Genomic DNA, 23,208 nt, shown 5'->3' with positions numbered 1-23,208 from the left:
ACCACTAAATGTCACCAAGTCCAAGATGACACGAGCAAAAATTTACTGAGTGCACCTTTAAATCAATGAGGAACAAATAAAAAATATTTTTTGTGGAAAATAACATTTAAACGAATACATTATTCCACAAATGAGGTTGATTGAGCTTAACTTTTACTGAACCGGAACATTACTTTAATGACGAATTGTGGCACAGCGACTTTGCAAAAGTCTGGGATATCTGTACTCATCTGGCTCTCCAGTACAGTACCCTTAGGGCTCACACTTAAGTTGCACCACCATCTGTGTGTTTGATCTTGAGCAGGTGTGAGTTTATTTTAAAAGGCAGCCATAACGTTACAGCCACTTAGTAACGCAACTGTACACTATTACACAGTTCATTTAACTCCAAGTTAACGCTGACAAAGTCAGATATTAACTGAGAGCAGGAGAAAGGGAGGGAGAAGAAAAGAAGCTTTAAAGTGATGAGTTAAATTGCACTTATATAGTTTTCCATAGCCCATGTATGTCCACGTGTTATGACAACAAAGACAGGTTGAGGGTGGGGTGTTGAAAGCAGCTGAATGACAAGTCATTTGACCATGGCACATAAATGATTGGGGTGGGGGGGGCTCGTTTTAAATGCATGCCAACAAACACATCTGAGAGTAAACATACAGAGGGCACAGAGCCCCTGATGTCTGGTGACTGTTTCAGTCACATCCTGTAAGCAAATCTACACCATCAAACAAAAACTACACTTCCAAATGTATCAACACAACTACTGAAATCCAGAACACCCAACACATGAAAATAGAGCCTGCCCGGCCTGAACAGTATGTACTTCAAATAATAATAATAAATAATACACATGCATAGGTAGCATTTATCATTGACGACGTCAATGGACTGCCCACAGTTCGCTCTCAATGACAATCTGATGTCACATGGCATATACAGTGAAAGTGATCAGCTCATAATCAATGTTCCCAAAAAGCGCATCAGTCTGCTTCTGGAAGTTAAAAATCACATAATTTTTTTAAATTATTTTTATGAAAAATTTTAAAGACAGAGCTACCATGAGCTCAGAGATTTTTAATATCATTGGTATATGCTGTTGATGAAGCCATCAGTCGTCCCATTATCCCAAAACTTTGACAGCAATGCAGGAAAAACCCTGGCTTTATAAGTCGGTCATTCAGACCCTTCCTGTCAAAGTGGAAAGTTCCTCACTAGAATAAGATGAGAAATGTATAAAACTGATAATCAGATGTCTGGCAATATGAAAGACAGCACTATCTCTACAGTTCTGTAAAAGTTTTAAACCTTCAATACATTTGGCCAGCAGGCCAACAATGCCCTGTTTAACCTTTTCCAAGCTCATTGTCTGGCTGCGGGGAGAAGCGACAGAAGTGGACTGTAATTACGATGCTCAGTGAATTGGCAGCTTTGTTGGTGTCCAAGTGAAAGAGGGGAAAGGGGACTGGACCCGCTCCATCACATGGCCCGGACACATGTGGAGCGTGACATGATAAAGAGTCAGGAGAGGTCATTATGGAGCCTAAGATCAGAACACTAATGTCACAAACACAGAGCAAACTGGCATAAGACACCTGACTAATTGTTCTTCCTTAATCCGATGATCGGTTAACAAGCTTTAAATTTTCACTTAGTTGCTTCTCGACTGTCATTCAAAAACTGCACTGGTTCACAAAACCACAGTAAATCTCAATTTAAGGGCCATATGATGCAGTCAGTGTGTGACAATGACAACATAAAAATTATTTACTTATTAAATGTCCCTGGCCAATAATAATCAAATCAAAATAATAACTTGCTCCACCTGTGAAATTACTTTACTGCTGATAAAACCAAGGCCACAAAGCCACAAAATAACATGAACCAATAAGGTCACATCCTACTTTTCACCCTCCAATCAAATCCCAATATATGAAAAAAAACAAGCCCTGTCCAGCTTAATTTTGTGCGGTTTCATTTTCAGTTGCAATTGGATTGCGTTTCGAATGGCTAAGTGGAAATATCTCCCAAAAATATCTCCCATATTTCACACACACACACAAAAATTTAAATAAACCACTTATTTTAGGGCAATTAGGATCTTTGGATATTTTGACAAATTGTTGGTAAATATTACAATAAATTGTGATTTATTTATCTTGGTATTATTTGAAGTACTACCTTTGTGCTGATTAAATTAAAAAGCAGCTAATTGTAAAATGTTATGTTCAAATGCACAAAATCTGTATCTCTCTTATTCTATTCTTATTTGATTTCTGCACATTATAATTACTTATTTTTTATTGTGATAATAAATTCATAATTTAATCCAATAACCACTTGCAAACAGAGGATGATGCTAAATGGTGAGTCCTAAAGGTAAAACAGTGTTAAAATTACCCCCCATGAAGCAGCTGGCTCAGATCAGTGTGATTGACAGGAACGACAGGAGCGTTTGGCACTGATCCCAAAACTACATATACTGTCCTCCATCTTTTTACCCCAATTGACAGAGCTGTCATTAACACATTAATTTATCTCTTCCCAACCATTTCAGGCAGCTTATGGAATCGTTATGGAGAAAAACCAAAGTCTACGGCTGCTCTCGTAGAGAGTTCATGCTTTCTGCCCGATGGTGCCATTTGTTCACCCCGAGGGCATCTGGCTTCAGTTGGTTTCGGTGCACATCATAGAAGGCATTTTAAGCCCCGGAGCGGCAAAGAAACCTTGTAAAAGAAAGTATCTGGTGACAATTGTTTTGAAAAGCATCCTGCTGAAAAGCATTTTGAGGATGACAGTCCTCTGCCTGAAATAGCAAGAGCCACACAGCACTGCAAGGGTGATATATGTCCGCTGTCATCTCTCTATCCTCTGCCCAGAGGATCTAAAACACACACACAGGCAGATTTAAGCAGTAGAGGGACAGGCAAATGAATTGCCCACATAGCATGCAAACACATTTTTAGGTACATGCCCACATACACTGAGCAGAGATAAACATCTCTCTGATAATGTCCACATTATGATCTTGAGGAAGTAAACAAACCACGATACAATGAGTCATTTATTAAGACTTTTACAAAGCACAGGTGTACACACAGTCAGCATAGATCATGTGGAGGCAAATGGAGCAAATTCCACTGTTAATCATATGGAGTCTCAGCACTAAGGGGTAAAATTTCCCTGCAAATCCTGTCTGCTTTAATATGCCTGCCTCAAATCACTTCAGCGGGCAGCCTGGCATCTAAATCTGGAGGTTAAAATATCCCACTGAAGAGTACCGCAACATAATGCCTCTGATCAATATTTCCCAACAAAATGTATAAGAGCTTGTTCCTAACAGATGGGCTTGAGTAAAGCTGCTGCATATTTCGCTCCAAATGGTCAATTTCCCTGTACTGTTAATATAACCTGTGCATAAGCCTCTAATTAAACAACATCAGAATCTACAAGCTGCAAGTTTTTCTGCATCATTACCAAAGGAAGCTGCAGTGTAACAACCCTGGTTGTAGAGTTTACAGGACTAAATAATTGGAACACTGAGTGACACCTCAACACATGCATCCAGGGTGACGTGATTCTTTCCACATATTCATTAACATGACAGTTGAACTGAAATCAGCCCTCTGTTGTTTTCTTTTCTCAGTAAGCAATAATGGTTAGTGGAATGTTGAGTTGCAATTAAGCTTTTGAGGAGTTTCAAATAGTGATGCACTGAAATGTAAACCCTTGTCCGAAACCAAAAATTGGTCTGAAGATCAAAACCAACCATTTCAATTTAGCCTGTTTGAAATAAATTCATTTAACAACAATTCTAAGTGAATTAACTTGTTCTTCCTTCTGTTAGCATTAGTACAATGACACCTAAGCAACAACAACAAAAACATTTTTACAAATATTTGTACAATTACATAAATGTAAAAACAGCCTAAATACGCATACTTTTTTTTTTATAGCAATATAGCCTATTTTCTCTTTTGGTCGAAAACCAAAAATGGGGTTTGAGGGTGAAATTTGTGGTGGCAGAAATACAAAAAAATACAACTTGGGACGCCAAACACAAAAGTGTGCCATTAAATCATGAACAAAATTAAAGGAGTTTGAACCAAAACTGAGATTGAATTAGTTAAGAAAAACACCTTACTCACAAAGCTGGCCTAAATCAAAAGGTGCAAAGCTCATGAGGCAACTTGTGTGGGAAATGTGAAGCTACACAAGGCTGACTGCATCATGCCCTCAATTCCAAAAATATTCTTTGGTTGCTGTGAGTGACTATTTGTTAAGTCCAGTGATATCAGGAGCAAATCCCAGACCAAAGACCACAGGGTCAAACGGTGCATGCAACAATACCTACAGTGGAGGGGGGCACTTATCTCTTATTCTGGGAAGGTTAAAGATGACTCTGTTCCGATTCTGACAACTGTAAGTGTTGTCTGAGAGAGCAGCAAGGGAACAATGTTTACTCAGATGACACCTAATTAAAACCTGCCCCCCCCAATCAACACAACGGTCCATCTCATGTAACCAACAGCCGCAGTAGATCTGACGGATTCATAGCGCAAGGACATGAGGTCCATGACAGCATAATAGATTTTGTTTTACCTTTTTCAACTGCCCTAAACTAGGTAAAAAGAAGTTTGAAGCCGGCGGCAAGGCAAGGTGATAGGTCATGTTAACTTACGTTCCAGTGCCATCAGCAGTCTGTTGTGACAAAAGTTGTAAACATCACCCGATTAACCCTATACCACCCCCCCAACCGCTTTTCACACTGGCTGGTGCACAAAGAGCTGAAAATAAAATGTAGGCACATCAATCAGGACAGACCCCCTCAGCATGAAACTCTAAACGCCTATTCCATGGCATGTATCTCATACCAGGGGAGTAAAGGGTTCGCACCAGAACAAATGTTTCCCTGGAAAGGTCAAGGGCCACAGAACATCACCTCACAAGCGCTCGTAAAGGCTAAATGCAAGCAGCTCTTGCTAACTGGTCTAGAGGGGGATTTCCCTATGTCGTTATAAAACAAAATGAGCCAAATTACAAGGGCTTAAACTAGCGACATTAAATTCCACTCTTCATTTAAAAAGGAATCAGTCTGCACAGCCAAGTTTTAAAACTGAAATCTGAACCATTTCTGTTAAGGAACTGTGCTTATGAGTGACAGATGAAATTATCATCCAGGTTGAGAAATATTTGTTAATTTTGAGATAAAATTTTATATTATAATAGACATTTTTAATATTTTTGTGTTTGGAACAAAGTACTAAACTACTGTGGGGTAAATGTGTTATAATGAATAAGAGACCACAGCAAATATTAAGCCCCGTACACACACGCACTTTATTGCTTGATGTCGCTAGCCTCTGTACTGTTAAGTCACTAGGTGGCTTTTCTACTGCTGTCGCGCTTACGATATTGGTCTGCACGTCTGGCCATGTCTTATAAAAATCTGATCACTGATGAGGCTTTTTGCCAGTAAAACAGAGATATTAAGGCAGCATGATTATAGCAAAAATCATAATTGGTGATTATTGCCCTTGACATTATAATCACGATTATTAATGTCGATTAAAATATGAAATTACCGTGACGTCACAAAGCAAGCAACCACGGTCCTTCAGAGAAGCAGATTTCAATGGTGGATATGAGCTGCACTCCAGTTTCTTTTAAGCATATTTTAAGCACTAAATATTGTAATAATATGTTACATTTTAGGCAAAATAACAATTATTTTAAATGGATATCTATGGTATGGAATAAATTAAATTATTGCTTAAATTATTAGTCCATGTACAGTAAATAATATGACATTCAATATTCAAATGTATTAGCTGATTTAAATTGACCAAGTTACTGCATTCAGTAAGCCTTTTGGTTGCGAGACAGGGGACCATTCATCCCGTTAGATCTTCAATGGTGATTTTGTTCATGTAAGACCATTGTTAGATAATTTTTGGCCTCAGTAGTTGCACTTAGGAAATTAAACAGACATTTGAGATCGGCATTTGTGCGATTCGTGACGGTGATTCCTACAATATCCTATTTATGCCATATTCTTAGTTTGCTACACCTCCAAAACAAAACTTAGAACAGTTAAGATTAATTACTTTATTGCTATTTTTTTACAAATCAAATTCACATTGGCCTACTTATCAACATGACAATACAAAACTGTTATTACATTTTTAATCAATTGTACACAGAAATCGAGCAATGCGATAAACTCTCCAATTACAATGACTGCGGTCACTCACTGCAGGTTTACACTGTTTGAGACCTGCATTTCAATGCAAGCTCAATGACGCTCCGCACAAAGTTCTGCATTCTCGTAAATGCGTTTTTTTTATTTACAAAGCGTCTGTGCATTGATTAGAATGGGAGCATTTTAGTTTTGTCGTGTTGCTTTTGCAGTGTATTTAATATCTACATTCAAAGTGAGTTGTGCAATATGCAATGAATCCAAAATAATTCCAAAGTGCTTTTCGTTCTTGTTCTACAGCTTCTTTTCAAGTGTCAGGTGATGTTTCTTCAGTATTAATTTTAGTGTGCCAACGCGAACAGAGGTGGAACATAACGCAAGCATCTGGGCATTCAGATGGTTTAAAACTTGCGCATTAGTATCAGTTGTCATTATTGATAAGATGGAGGACTCATTTAAGCAGCTCTGATTGGCCATTGCCTTTCATTGCTCAACAGACATGTTAGTTATTGGTTATAATACTCAACCGTTGCAAAAACACATTGCAAAAACAAAACTATAGACACAACAGGAGCAGACTTAAATTGAACACTGTAATCGTCAGTAATTGTAGTATTCAGCTGGTCATGTTATTCTAAAATGACAGTGCCCATGAGGCCGTCCCAACCCCATGTAGAATAAAACAGCTTTTATATGTTTTATATGTTATGAGTCCTCATCTCTTATGAGCGGTTTTGAACATGTTAAAAATAACAATTAATTTCTTTAGGAGAATATATTTTTAATGGGGAAAACATAACTGAGTGCACTTTTAACAGAAGTAGTTAGGAGTAGGCGATATGACCAATATTCAACAACATGGTATGAGGTATGAGTAAATCACTATATAGTTTTTGTCTTGTTTTTGTAGAATTAAATCTATTTACTCCATGTGATTGCTTCTCTCTGTGTTTGTGGAAGTACAGATGCCTGTAGGAAAGCTTGATGGTATCAGCAACAGAAAGCAGGCAGCAGGGCATATAGTTGAGGGTAGATTTAACTCCACAGACAACAAAGGATTTCATTAAAGTATCCCTCATTTTCTCTTGGAAATTAAAGTGATTAGAACCTAAGGCTCTCTCTCGCTACGTCAGAAAGGGTGGTCTCATCCAAGAATGGATTCCTCCACCTGCGTTTGACTTGTTTTGGAGTTATCCCACGTTCATCTTTCCCCATGTTTGTCGTCTCTCTCACCATCAGTCTCACATGATATCAGGTTGAGATATTCACTTACTCACTTACTCACACACACACACACACACACACACAAACACACACACACACACACACACACACACACACACACACACACACACACACACACACACACACACACCCCAAAAGTCTATTACTATACCGCCCAGTCCTAGAAGTGGTCATTCAACAAAGAGCAAGCTTCAAAATCGAACGATTGTTTAGTGTATTTTGAGTAAATATTGAGCAAAATGTATTAATTTAAATCAATTTTGTGTACTTCTAATTGGCTATCATTATAGTGTATTATATAAATTGGCATTGCATAATATATGTTGCTCTCTAAATATTGTATCAGTGATTTAAAAAAAACTATATCGTCAACCACTAGTGCTGACCTCAGATTGCCTTTAAGTTTATCTATATCTAGCAATCCGAACAATAAAACTTCAGTCACAAAAGTTCTGCAGTTACAGAACTTCAAAAGTATACATTCAACAAAAACAACATTTATTAAAGGAAAAGTGAGCAACAATAGCATAACCTAAAACAAGATTAGTGTTTTTGCTAACTCAAGTGTGACAAGGTGCTCAGCAGGTAATGCATGAAGAAATCATCTATATTCCTTTTCTCTAAACGACCGGCAAATAAATCTCATTTTCAATTTCTCCCTTGCGGCACCACTAGACTTTAACCCACTTTACAGCACCTGCTGACTGAATTTACACCCCATGGCAGGTTAGCACTAAGCTAGCTTCTCAGAAAGCATTATTTAACTCTATTAAAAGCAGAGTGCCTGTAATTCTTGTCCAAAAACAATGATGGTGCAGACAGCAGGCCATTCGTCAGAAGATACAGCCAACCCACCCTCTGACTGACAGGATTTAGTGTTTGGCGATCGTAAAACTCAATTGTCAAATTAGACAACAATACGATCAACATTCTGTGTCTCTGGCTGCTTGTCCTCCTAAAGTTTGAAATGTTCTATGACACATTGTTCACTGACCCCCAATGCCTTCTGAAGCCGTTACCAAACAGCCGTCACCCCCACCATGGCTCTAGGAACCTGCATATTTCAACAAGCTGAGAATCACTGGGGGCTTGTCTGGATCTGCATCCTTTGGGCCAATCAGGCCGAAGCAGAAAGACGAGAAGATTAGAGGGCATCCACATGGGGGCCAAATCAAGCATCTTTATTGGCATGGAAAATCTGCTACACCAAAGTCCATCACTAACATGGCTCTTAACAGCACTAATGCAATACAATTAAGCTACTCAATCAAAATATAAATGGCAACTGAATACATATATGTATTTAATTTACACCATGAATGTCAGGGTCAACGTAAAGCAACAAGCTGTGAGTGCTTAAGCTGAGTATTTGTTGCTACTGTTGCCGTTACACTTTGTATTGATTGCCACTGAAACAATTTGGTGTACAGTGCATGACCATGCTGGCTGAAAGTGGAGAATATGTATCATAAGACTTAGAGTAACTAGGGCTATTAAGTCAAGCTGGGCTTTCCGACATGAAGAAATGCATATAATTCACAGACTTCAGTGTAGTGGTTTAGAACTGTGCAGCTGAAGCTTATATGCAGAACCCACATCTAGTTTTCCTACAAAAAATCTAGTCGATTCAGCATTCCTTCCTTGTTCGGGTGTGAGCTTTGGATTTGTTTAGCTTGCAAACCCATTTTTGTAACTCTATGGCCCATACAAAACAAATGAAGAACATCGAGGCAGTGGAAATCTGCAAGTTGAATGATGGGGCTAATGCAAATAGATTGTACTTACTGGTTCCCCCCACCCAGTGGCAATGTGGGAGAAGAGAGAGGCATGAACATGAATGTATCGCCATTTGTGTTGCTACACCCCAGTGGGCATTCAGAGTCTGGTCTCATTAAAGTCAAGAGCAGGTAGCTGGCAATCATGCCAAGGAGATGACATAAAAGGAACAAGAGATCAATTCAAACTGGTTAAAGCACAAAAGAGAACAGAAGCTCATGAGGAGACGAATGAGATTGGAGCCAGAGGCCTGATGAGTACACTGAGTTTAGACTGCCCTCTAGTGGCAGAACTCAAGAACTTAGGATGAAGGCAATCAGTCCAAGAGGAATTTAGAAGATGATCTTTAATTTCTTTATGCAAGACAGCCATGGTCAACTTATGGCAAGAGTACAGTTCTGAATAGGTGCCTGGTAACATAAAATAACTTATGGCTGAAAACACGGCTCTAATGGATGGTCATCCAGCCTGTTCAATAGGTTACACTGTTACGTACCTTGGTGTTGATCATTTAGCCAACTAAACATTGAAAATGTCTTCTCAAACAATTGAAAGCCGACAAAACCCAACACTTGTGATTTTAAGACAGTTCAGACTGACCGACTATCAATCACAGCAGGAAATATGGCATCTAACTTAAATAAAAGTTCCAAGAACAAGTTTCAATATAAACAGTGATTTTGTTTAGTGTAGTTTAAATTATAATATTTAGAGTGATGGATCAGTGTCTAAATTAAACAGTGTAGCATGTTACATACCTCTCTTCCTTTATGAGTGACCACTGCAGCCAAAGGCTTGGCATAAAAGCAACTGAAGGAAAACCCCATGCATTCATATATGCCATTAGCTGTCAGCTTCAGGGCCTTCTGTCTTATGTCATACTTGAGGAAGAGATTTGTCGTCAAGGCTTGCATGCATAAAAACCCTTACAGTACTAGCTCTGACCTAGAACCTTATGTAGTTAAGTTGTAGAAAAATATAATACTGGCACAGAGTGGCCAAACAAAAACACTTTTAATATGAAAGGGGTTATTAAACACAGTGCAATGATTGTGACCTACATCTTATCCATTTTTCGTTACAGTGCTAATTCGAAGTGCAATTTCATGCCAGTGCAAAGCGCAAGTGGGCGTGGGTGTGACTGTGTGCGCTATCTGTGGGTGAATGCACACAAACGGTGGGTGTATTTTATTTAAATGAAGTGAGCAAACCACAACTTGCTATTTTCTTGAGAAATAGGTAATTGTTCAAAGACGTTTCAGAACCATGTAATTTTTCAGCGCAGTCCAAATTCAGTTCCTACATTTGCAGTTTGGAGATTCCACCAGAAGGTGGTAATAAAGTTAATGTACAAAGTCTGAAAATATAGTGGAACATCAAGCTATGTTCCTGACAATCACAGTTTATGAAACAACATTTTATGAGATTTGTGGATTTATGAGGTCATGGTTTATTTTTCAATTATAATTATTATTGTTTATATTTAAAATTGTATTTATATTCTAATTTGTGTTGAGTGATTTTTAAGTCACTGCAAAAGGTACCGGTGAAAGAAATTGAAGAGAGTAAAATGTTGGATTTTGTATGATTTTTTTGGACCACTTCGTTATTTCGATGATATTTTTTCTGAAGTGCAATTTGAATTTAGAACTACTTTAGCTTTAATTTTTTTGTGGTTAAATAAATGAATAACATTTTTCGAAAATCAAAATCGACCAGGGCCCATATTCACAAAGATTTGTATCTCCAAAGAGTTCCTAGCTAAGAGTTTTGCCTAAATGCTATTCAAAAAACTACTAAGAGCAAGTTTTCTTAAGGAAATCTTAATGTAAGAGCAATTGAGGAGTTGACCTCATTGCTATGGATGATGTCACATGCTATGAGCACAATCTTTTAAATCACCCAAAGTGATTAGCAGAGAGGGAATTGCCATTTATCAGCAAATTCTGGATGGATGAATTTCCTGTTGATGAATATTTTTTCATCCTGTGATGGTGCAATAAAACAAGCAAGTGTGTATGGCCGTGATTGTCACCTTTTTTCTTAGTAGCGAGCAAGCATCTGTGAGAAAACATACACTATGCATTTTTGGACGATGTGCTGTGATACCTTTTTAAAAGGTTTATGTCATAATATTCTAAATATTAAGCAGGCATGCTTCGGATCATTTGTGAGTCACTCTTAGTGATTTAGAAGTCCTCAGGAGAACTTCTTAGTTGTCGTGGGTTCAGGAGCTACTTTTAGAGTTAAATGCTTCATGAATTACTCTTAGATTCAAATTTATATATATATATATATATATATATATATATATATATATATATATATATATATATATATATATATATATAAAACCAATGTTAAAAAAATTACTTTCTCTTTAAGAACAGTGGCTGTTCAGCAAACCTGTTTCGGTTGAGCCGTTTCTTTACCACATCAAGTTTATGTCTGAGTTAATCTGACTCTAAATAACACAACGGGTATTAAAAGAGACTTAAATCAATGAAAATCAATTGCATGGATCTCAACATTGAAAAATAATTGGAAATGGGGGGGCCCTAAAAGAAAATTGGCCCCGGGGCCCTTGGTAGTCTTAGTCTACCCTCGTTTCCAACATCAGGGCAATAATGAACAATTCCAATCAACTGGAGATCTTAACAATCAACCAGGAAAAGGATGTGTGTCTCTATAGTCTCCAAACACAGTTAGGAGGATGGTTCAAGTGGCCAAAGAATCTCCAGGGATCACAGCTGGAGAATTGCAGAAATGAGTTGTATCTTGGGGTCAGAAAGTCAAAAAAAAAATATCAGATATTACCACAAGTTGTTTGGGAGGGTTTTAAGAAAAAAAGCCTCTGCTCTCATCCAACAACAAATGTCTTCAGTTTGCCAGACACTACTGGACTTCAAATGCAACTGGGTTCTATGGTCAGAGGAAAAAAGAGCTCTGATTTTTTATGTTGTGGGCCAGAGGCCCTGGAAATCTTGTTTGGATATGTGGCATCACAGACTCTAACAAATACCAACAGATAAAAAATAAAAACCTGTCTGCCTCTGCCAGAAAGATTAGAATAGGCCCTGGTTGGACCTTCCAGTAGAACAATGACCCAAATCAACACAAATATGGTTCACTGACAACAAATCAAGGTTATTCCATGGCCACCCAAGTCACCTGACCTGAACCATGAATAAAAGGGTGCCAATAAGTAGGGCCAATGCGTTTGAGAAAAATATTTATTTAATAAATTAGATATTTCCCCTGTTTCATTTGTTTAACTTAAAAAAAAATGCACAAAAATCTAACCTTTAATTGATGAAAGATCAAAAGGATAAACAAAGCAGATTTTCAGAAGGGTGCCAATATTTTTGGCCACAACTGTACATGCAGATAAAATCACTGTTAATACTAGCCATGATTTGTGTGTCAGTAGATGAAGATTACATGGATATTACGTGTTCTAATATAATGGAGCTTACATCCAAATTCTGACAAGAACCACATTTTCCATGTGTATAAAAAGAGTGTTTTACTGTCATATACATATGCCTGACATTCAACAAGTATGCAGCTAATGCACAAAAGAAATCAAGTCCATATTTTTATTCTAATAATTCATTGCATACTGTCCACTTACACTACCAACTTCTTATGAATGTACTGCCTTTGTTTATATTGCTGTTGCTTGACAGGGAATATACAATAATAGGATGCAGATGGCGATAGACCCAGAGAAAAACCTAAGAATTAAATTGCACTTGACCCAGCCCATTAGTGCTTTGCACAACATTTCGGCAAACACACTTGCGCCAAGACTTGTACAAAAAGTACCAAAACTTCATGGCTTTGCATAGCACTGTGCTTAGTGCTCTTAAAATAAGGCCCAATGTGTTATTAACACAAAAATGTGCTTTGGTCATGCCTAAGATAGCACTTACCTGCAGGTACAGGTCAGGGTTGAGGTCCTGTTGCTTCATTAGCTGTTTGACCAGTCGTCGACGCTCCAACAGTTTTCAAATTTCTTTGGGAAGAATGCTCATCTCCAGACTCCGGCAGCTCAGGTATCTCATCTTCATCTGCCTATCATCATGGAAGCATTTGACAGGAAACTAATTAAATCTTACAACAGCAAGTTAAGCTCACTTACACAAAAAGAGTATGCTCTTACCCACCCCCCCAACACACCTCGGTTTTCTTGCTTGAGGTGGTTGCTCCTCTCTCAACAGTAGTAAAACAGATGTTGAACTCTTGGATGATGGAGGGGTACAGACTGTTAAAGTCCTAAAGCAGTACACATTTATCATAGAAACCTGCAGGCAGAAGTTGGAACAGATGATTTAGCAAACATATACATACACACAACCAATGAGACCTACAAAGACTTGTATGAGACCTACAAAAAAAACACTCACTGACTTTTGGGTCCAGCACCAGAACTCCAGCATATGCTGCCTTCTTCCTTGCTTTGTAACAAGATAAATTAAGGACATAAAGGGATGTAAGAATGTAATAATACAAAAAGGCTTCAAACCACATCTTGTTGTGGTTTCTAGAAGAACTGCTTGTCTGGAACAATGAAGTTCTTCTCCAAGAAAGCGTGGAGCAACAGATACTCATTCCTCTCTGACCGCCCACCCATAAGAGTGCAAGTCTGCAGGAGAACAAGAGATAAAAATTCTGAAACATGAATATGTACTACTTATCTGTTTATCTGCTGATACCTTCATCAGCATTCAAGAACCAGCTGAAAGCACATCTGTTACATCTGGGGGGTCCTTGTCTGTCTCTTTCTTCTGTGCAAGCATCATTACTACTCAAGCCACTGTGAGAACTTGGCAGTCCTATACAACAGATGTTGTTACACTTTGTATAACAAATTGCTTGCTATGTGTCTCATTTGTAAGTTGCATTATATAAAAGCATCTGCTAAATAACTAAATGTAAATTAAACTGAGCCTATATATATATATATATATATATATATATATATATATATATATATATATATATATATCTCCTCACAGCACATATTACATTATCAATACAAGAGGAAACACTAAGCTTGAATGTGGTAACCATGGATAAAATAAGCAATGGGATTTTTCGGAATGACAACTTACCATAACATTACCGGCAATGTTGGTGATCTGCATTGCCAGTGAAAGAACGTTTAGCTCACACATGATTTGCATGATCAGCTTAGCATCCATCCTGGTGAGCTTCAGGAGGCACAGGAAGCAAGGGGAATCACTATTGATAAAAATAAAGATACAGAGATGAAAAATTGGAATGTTACATCAACAGTATGGAACCATTTTTAGGTGGCACCTAACCTGTAGAAGACTCTGATTTTTTTCCGGCAGCACCACCACCTCTCGGTCTTCAGGATCTGGGCAGCCAGCTCAGTCAGATGATAACTTTTAGATCGGATCAGCTCTTTGGCAGAGATCTCAACATCGCACACCAGACATCCACAAGTGGCAATTTTTTCTGCAAAGCCGCCTCAACCCTGAGATAAAAAAAGATGTCCATTAGCACAGACTGAAACACTGTTTGCATAATAAAATAATCTTATAGGACTTCATGCATCAGAGGTTTTCTCACCCCCAATTTAGGCATGTTGGCTCTTCTTAGATGGCCAGTCTTGGACCAGTGCGGTACTTTGCACACATTGATCCTTTGCAAGAGCACTTCAAGGTAATTTAGTTTTTTTATGATCATTTTCCACCATCTCTCTATGACTGTTTTGCTACTGTAACTTTAAGACATTTACTATATGTAAATTACCTCTGTTTTAATTGACTAACCAGTGCAGATCACATTGTTATTTATTAGGACATTAAAACAAAAGTATGCATGTGTGAATGTTTACTTTTATATTTTTTATTGGCCTTTGTGTAAATTAATGTTTGACTCTTTATTATAACAGTTTTACTTTATTTTAATGCAGTAATTTTCTTTGAGATTTCATTTTTTATATGTGAAAAAATGTAAGTTGCACTTGATGTATGAAAGGTGCTTTACAAATAAACATTTTATTATTATAATAAAATAAAAATAATAATAATACTTCTGTTCAGCTGAAAAATTAATAATTATGATAGCTGATTACATAATTTTGCTTTCATTAATATTGTAATTTTTTAATAGAATTGTCACTAATTACATGTTTCTAAACTATTATTTTCAAAAATAAATTTTAACGGTAGTGTATGCTTATTCAGAAAAATAATATTTGCCATAGTATAAATTTACTGGTGAAATCAGATATTACATTTGCCGTTATCAACACCATCTTCAGCTTTATATAGTACAATATTCAATATTGCAAATTCACTATCGCACTGAAAAGTCTCATCCCGGCAGTGCTCAGTGTAATTACATGTGCTTACATGAGGGGAGAATCTAAAACACATAAAAAAAATTGACACATTTTGACTTTGATATCCATGAGAGCTGCACAATTGATTACATTGAAACTGAAGTCGAGGTATGATGTTGCACGATTACTAACCTCAACGCACAGTTTAATTAAATTGATTGCGCTCCCTTTCTCCATTGCTATCGGTTTGACTGACGCAGGTGAAGTTTTACAGAGACTCACTTGTAATAAAAACAAACAGTTTTGCGAAATACACATTAATACGCGCTTGATTTTTAATCAAGCTGACTACCACCCCTGGAGTTGCGAGTTCGAATTCAGGGTGTGTCGAGTGACTCCAGCCAGGTATCCTAAGCAACCAGAGTGCTAGGGAGGGTAGTGTCACATGCGGTAACCTCATTGTGGTCGCGATTAGTGGTTCTCACTCTCAGTGGAGCCTCCATGGCATAGCGCACGACGAGCCACGTGATAAGGTGCGTGGATTGACTGTCTCAGAAGCGGAGGCAACTGAGACTTGTCCTCTGCCACCCGGATTGAGGTAACCACGCCACCATGAGGACCTACTAAATAGTGGGAATTGGGCATTCCAAATTGGGAGAAAAAAAAATTTTTAAACACACAATCACTGTCAACACACCTGACGAGGTAAACACTCCAAAATTAAGTGTATGCTTATAAAGTGCTATCACGCACTGGACAACTTGTCGTGTTTTTTCCAATTCAACTCATCTCCATTTTTTTTAAAAGTGCCATCATGCAACACATTTTCACTGGGCTGTAATGTGACATCACTGACAGAGCTTCTCCATGCTCGCCTTATATAGCAACTGATCAATAATAAAATTGTTGATGATTTTTATTTTTGTTACTTATCAATTTTACCGATTAATTGTTGCAGCTCTAAACAGATGCATCCATTGATGCAACACAACAGCTTGAGGCTGTCTACATTGGATGCGTCAAAGCAACCGTTCTGTTTGTCTTGTTGGCAGGAGCATAGCCAGTGCGTGCAAAATGCTAAATGGAATAGGACTTAGTGCTATGGCCTCTACCTTACACCAACTCACAGGTTGACTGCTCAACTCTAGAGGTGAAGATGATAGCAAATACAGTAAACCTTTTCAGCATTTTGACATTTATCTGAAGTGTTATCAATGAGGAAGTCACATGCCATAGTCATACAGGCTAAATACAAAGCAAGGTTATGATTGTGTTTTCTGTAAGAGCGTTTAATCTTGTATAACATATGCAGATTACGTATGAGGAGTCTTGACATCAAGCCAGGAAGGTCCACGGATCTTCCTGTTAAGAAGGACATTTTCCAAGCTGGAGGTGTTGGTGCCAAATATATGAGAAAATGTTTTGCCACCTTCAGCTCAGGTGGCAAAAGTTCAGCCTACAACATCACCATACAACACACAGATTAACAATAATTGTTGTTCATTACACTAATTTAAGGGAATTATTATAAAATGACTATGGAGGTCTGACTAGGGACATCTACTCATAGAATATCTGACTTCAAGGTACTCGCTCTGTGAGGGAATGTCTGGAATATCAAAGCCATAGTTCTTGGTCACCGGCTGTTGAAAGAGGTAGAACACATTATATTAATACAATACATTTATACTTGGCATTTCAATAAGGCAGAGCAGAAAGGAAAGGTGGGAGCAATTGCCATGGACTTCATAATTATAAATTATTCCAGAGAGACTTGAACTCCTGATACACGTCATCATTACAACCGGGCTTTCCCGGAGAGCATTACAAGAGAACAGATTTAACATAGGTGGAAACTGATAGCTTGGTCCATAATAATTGTGAAAATGTGTCATAGTTTTTACATAGTTTTAACAATGATATTTTTAATAAGACCATGGTAGAAATAAAGCATGGCTCCTCACTACCATGGTTAGTAACTATGGTTTCTATATTAAGAACTATGGAACATTTGTAATGAAAAACAGCAGTCTAAATACATTTAGAAGCCTTATCTGCCACAAATACCATAGTTAGAGTAAGTATTACTACTTTAAGTTCATGGCTAATTTAAGCATTGTGATCTGAAAATTGAAAAGCCTTCTAATTAGGGATGCACCGATACCACTTTTTCTCTTCCAATCCGATTCCGATATTGTATATCTCAGGATCCCGATCCGATACCAGTGTTGTTTTTTGCATAATCAGTTTATCTTTACATTATTGTGAGGAACTAATTGAGTGTGCTCTTTAATTTGTAAAGAAACACAAACCACACATTATTTAAATATAAAAGTATAGCTTATTAAGAAAAGAAATATTATTAACTAGTATACTGGATAATGAAGCAGAAAATTAACAGTAATTCCAGTAGAAAAGACGTTTGTTTGCAAAAAAAACATTTTTTGTGTTTTTTTGTTTTTCAACTAGTATCTGGACTTTAAATGATTCAGCTCTCTTTTTTATTCAATTTAGTTGTAAGACATCAGTCAACTTTTCATTCACAAAGTTATTTTTTGGAACCCATTCAACAAATGATAATAATAATAATAATAATAATAATAATATATTATAATAGTAATACATCTCAGTCGTGCACCTTTTGTCACAGATCCACCGGTCTCTCTCTCTTTCTTCCTCAATGCCATCAGCGCTCACTCCCCCCTGAGTTCTGATTACACGCACCTGCACATCATTAGTGGCTAATCAAGGACTACATATATATATATATATATATATATATATATACCCCTCTTTCACACTCTTTGTCTTTTCTCATCAATAGTATCTGAGACTCTACACCTTTCTACTATGTCAAACATATCTGCATCATTATTGCCTGCAAGTATCATAAGACTGTTGCGAGTTATCTGTTCATCGTGCCTATACCCTGTCTGGATATTACTCACCTGCTGTTTGCCGCTCAACTGGATATAAGTGAACCGAACTATTGAGCATCTACATCTGAGATGTTTTTCGTGATATATTGCGCACGGCGTGAAGACTAAAAATAGCCGTGGGTGTGTAAACAGAGCAGCACCATTCAATAACGCTTTGAATAAAATGCACACGTCATATGAAATACTTCTGGTTCTTTTATGTAATTTTTTGAGCTTGCCAGTAACGAACATGACTAACACAAAGCATCGGATTTGGATCAGGCTAGACAGACCAATAACCGATCCATTTAAAAATATCAGTATTGGAGCCGATAACGATCCAGGTATCGGATCGGTGCATCCCTACTTCTAATGGACCTGTTTCAAAGACTATTATGATGTGATTCCACCTTATTTAGTGGTGTAAATCTGGCACAATTTTTATGATAATTTTTATAAATATTGAGTGTAAGTTTATAACATTATGCATTGTGTTATATTACCCTGGAATTCGTTTTTTTTTTTTAATTACAGCTGCAGAGAGAATGGCCGAAATAGAACGCAACTGCTCAGCTACAGCAACCGACACATATCAGTTTGCTAGTAGGAGTTGAAGTTGGAGTTTGACTCAAGGATATCATGGGAGTACAAGAGTTTTTCAACTTCATTGAGAACCCCTTTCATGTGCCAGTGTCATCTCTTACCCCAGTCATCACAGCTCTCTGTCCTGACCATGCTGGAATAGAGAGTGAGATAGTAGAGCTGAAGACAAATTACACATTGCAAAGTGAACTAAGATCAGGTGTTACCCATTTCTATAGCCATCTGTCAGACACGGAGTATCCACTTCTGAAGCAGTGCGTGCAAAAGGTGACATAATTTTTTGTCAGCACTTATTCATGTGAAGCATCTTTTTCAACATAGAGAAACAAAAACAGAGAAGCAGACAGACCAATGCACACCTGGATTGCCTCACATGGCTAGCAACAACAGACCATGAATTTAGAATGAATTCAGACAAGGGCAGAAGGGAAATTTTCACTCATCCAACCACTGAGTTAACCCTTAATATGGGTCTTATACATTTGATGTGTGTATGTCTAAATGTGTCATGTGCTGTACATGAAATCAATAGCATGTGCTCTATTGCTCTGAATTTGCTCTCAATTAATAATATTGGAAGAAAAAGTACAACATGCATCGTGTTATTATATTGAATAAGTTTCGGGTCAAAGGCCTAGTCCTTGTTTAGGCGGCCATGCGTATCATCACTTATTTTAGGTGGGCATATGCAAAATCCTAAGAAAGATAGGTGGCCATATGGCATATGCCCTGGACTACACTACTGGTTCGGCCCTCTATGATGATTGTCTCAACCCAAAGTGGCCAACTCACAAAAAATAGTGAGTAACACTGGTATATATGGACAGCAAAGCAAAACTTGGCGAAATTTGAATAGCTTTTTTACTTTTCAAATAATTATTGCCGAACGAATACTCGAGTATTCGACTATTCGTGCGCATCCCTACTGGCAAGCGTTACATTGTGTCAAAAATATTAAATGAACGATGTGCAATTTAATAGCGGCGCTGTATCAGAATGCATATAGGGTAGAAACTTTAGAGAATGTACAAACAACTCGCCTCATATTTCACCTTCTCTCCCTTATTGGCTAGTTTAAGCTTCTCCAAAGCTGACTCTCTCTTTCTTCTCCTGTCTGGACTGTGAGGTGGAAATGCCACAGGTGTCAGATGCATCTACAGGATCAACGTGACATTGGTTTTCACACAAAATAAAAACAAGGTTTATGTAAATGGTGACACCTGATAACACACTAAACGGTTTAGCAAACATTACAATAACAGGTCTTGAATGAAACTTATAAAGAAGGCCTGTCTTCTTTCAAATATGAGATGAAATCATAACAATGCCTTTAAAAACAGACCAGAAAGCACATTTATGATGCTGAAATTGAATTGTCTTCTGAATAGTAATTTAAAGGTGCCGTGCTATAAAATATCCTGCATTTTACGTCTAAATACATCATTATAATAAGAGGGTGTTTGTGTAGAGAAATGTAACGTTTATAACGTGAGATGAACACACATTTCTGTTAATTTCTTGGTTGACAAATTCGGGTTAAAACAAGTCAAAGAGGTAATCCGTAGCTACTCGACATTAACACAACAATATATTGTATAAACACCGAAATTAGTGCACATTAAGAGTTTATGGCAAATATATATTTTTTGTGACAGGAATCCTATGTTGTCAATGTTAGTCCAGTCGTACAATAAAAGTAGTTTGTCTAAACTGCACTATGATTCAGCGAGCTAATGACATTCAGCATTGTATACACTCTCACCATAATCTCCGCCGTCCATATCTTTATCGAGATTTAAGACGGGAGCCATTCATTTAAATTAAGACTTGGTGTGAGGAGGCATTTTACTCTTCTTAGAAGCGCGAGGCAAAAACAACAGAGCCGCGGGGAAACTCAAGCAGCAGAAAAAACGTACTCAGCCACCGGCCAATCTGAAACAGTTCAGTGATCCGAACGTGTTCGCGGTCGCGTCTAGATGGTAACCGCTCAGCCTCGCGAGAGTCGCAAGCGAAGTTCACACACTGCGTTTATTGTATTCACTTTGAGTCCCACAAAAAAAACATAGCTGCCCCATACCCCGAAACCTAACCCTAGCATTAAATGTAACACTAAACTTAACTAAACCTAACATTAGGAACAGCGAATTATATTCTCGCGAGACTTGGCTGTCGGGGTGTTACCTTCACATAGAACTGATAAATGTCAAAATGCTGACTTTTCACACAAGAAATCTAAACTCTATATTTTGTATGATTGAGTGTAAGACATTTGTTTACATATATTTATTGTAACAATCCATAGCTTTATACAGATATGTTCGAGTCAACCCTGTCGGCTGTTTTTGTAAGATTCACATTTTCTTTGATCGAACCTTTGAATCATATATCTCCTGAATAAGTGTAAATCCAGTGACTTATTGGCAAGTGGGTCATTCATTCGATTCCGAATCTAAAAGCTTCGACTCTAGTGGGACTCGAACCCACAACCTTTGAATGGCCTCACATTATAACCTAGAAGTCCAATGCGCTATCCATTGCGCCATAGAGCCGATGATTCACTTGCTGGAAGTAACGATACTCATTGGGGAATTACGTGATTACGTTAAATATTTTTTTTCCGGATATCGAGATATGTAAAAATCACACAATCATATTGTACTCAATATGTCTTTTCAATACGTTTTTTCAGTGTGAGCTACACGACTAGAAGTTAGTTTTTATTAGGCTTTTATTTTGAAATGAGTACTTCCGGCTTGGAGCAGCACATGTGAGAAAAACACGTTGCGTGTGTTTACACGCAAAATGGCTTAGTGCAGTGTCGAAGATGTGCTTGCTAAGGCTTTAAAAGTATTACAGTTAACAAAGAGTTATATCTCGAGTTTGACCGCGGTAACTTGCTCGCATTTGATAAGAACCTGATACATACTCGGGATTTTAAAGAAAAGAAACGGGAAGACCTATTGCGCTCTTTAGCGAGAGATAAAACGCAACTTCTTATCAATGAGCTATAGAAACTTCTATCAGAGAGAGTTCAAGAGGTAATCGCCACTAAGCTCCCAGATCCAGTCATTTTATTGCCCGGAGGAACGTCTGAACAAAACCAAAGCCTCCCACAAAATGGGAAATGTTTGCCCAGCTGAAGGGCATTTCGAAGAAAAAGAAGGCCAACTTGGTGTGGGATGAAGATCACAAGGAATGGGGGTACAAACGTGCCAATGATGACACCAAGAAGTGGTTGATAGAGGTCCCAGAGCATGCAGATCCCAATGAAGACCAGTTTGCAAAAAGGGATAAAGCTAAGATAGAACGGGTGGCAAAGGATGAGTTTAACAGGCCCAAGAACATTGCCAGATCACAGAGGATAAAGGTCCCAGGCATGGGGCTCATGCCCACCCCTCAGTCAAAAGCAGAGTTGGCACAAGCTGTCAGTGTTGCAAAGAAATCCACTGCTTCTGTTGGCAAATTTCAGGAGAATCTTCCCAATGAGAAAACAACAGCTGGATTTACTGAAAGTAATGGACAGCAAAAAGCCTCGTCTTGATGAGGGAAGAAGACATGGAATCGGCTAAAAAGAGTAAGAAAGGCTTTGGAAAGAAGGGACGGAGAGGAAGTATGTCTGGTAAAGGAAAAGGCAAGGCTGATGGAAAAGGAATGGGAACCAATGGCAAAGGATGAAAACCTTATGTGAAACAAGGAAAGCGATAATACCTACAGCATAGTTGGCTTAAACCCTATTTTAGGTTTTTATTAGAATAATAATAATAGCATTGAACAGGTTGGCATCTGTTCAGTTCTATGGTGCTGGAGTTCATGCACAATACATTGAAACCAGTTTGTATTCTGGTTGTTACTGTTGTGTGGTTTCATGTGATGTTCAGTGTTCCTGTGCTGGTCACCTCTATGAACTCTTACATACAGGATTTTATGCTGAATGCATACTGAAATCTCTGGTCATTACTAAGGCAGGCAACATTTAATTATATACCATATAAAATAAAATATTGACGTTCATTCCTGATGTCTTCTAGCACAATGGGAAATAAATTATTTTTTCTTAACTATATCAATGTCCTCATTTCATAAGAAAAAATTAACCTTAAATCCCTCAAGCCAAGACCCCATATGGTCAAAATATCGATGTGTCTGCAGAG

General features: G+C 37.8%; 1 non-coding gene and 2 pseudogenes across 1 annotated transcript; 1 reads left to right on the top strand and 2 right to left on the bottom strand.

Annotated features, from left to right (window-relative positions):
- LOC127635019 (DNA polymerase alpha catalytic subunit-like) overlaps window positions 1–14,935 on the bottom strand; it is a 63,963-nt pseudogene extending 49,028 nt beyond the window's left edge.
- A 6,581-nt stretch (window positions 14,936–21,516) lies between these two features.
- On the bottom strand, window positions 21,517–21,606 carry trnar-ucu (transfer RNA arginine (anticodon UCU)). Its single transcript is given in 2 exon segments — window positions 21,517–21,552; window positions 21,570–21,606. It is a non-coding gene; the product is annotated as a tRNA-Arg (tRNA).
- A 253-nt stretch (window positions 21,607–21,859) lies between these two features.
- Window positions 21,860–23,208, top strand: LOC127635295 (ribosome biogenesis regulatory protein homolog; annotated as a pseudogene).

This window comes from Xyrauchen texanus, chromosome 42, assembly GCF_025860055.1.
Source record: "Xyrauchen texanus isolate HMW12.3.18 chromosome 42, RBS_HiC_50CHRs, whole genome shotgun sequence".
Classification (NCBI taxonomy): Eukaryota; Metazoa; Chordata; class Actinopteri; order Cypriniformes; family Catostomidae; genus Xyrauchen; species Xyrauchen texanus.
Note: the sequence above shows the minus strand (reverse complement) of the source record. Positions and strands in the feature narration are given on the sequence as shown.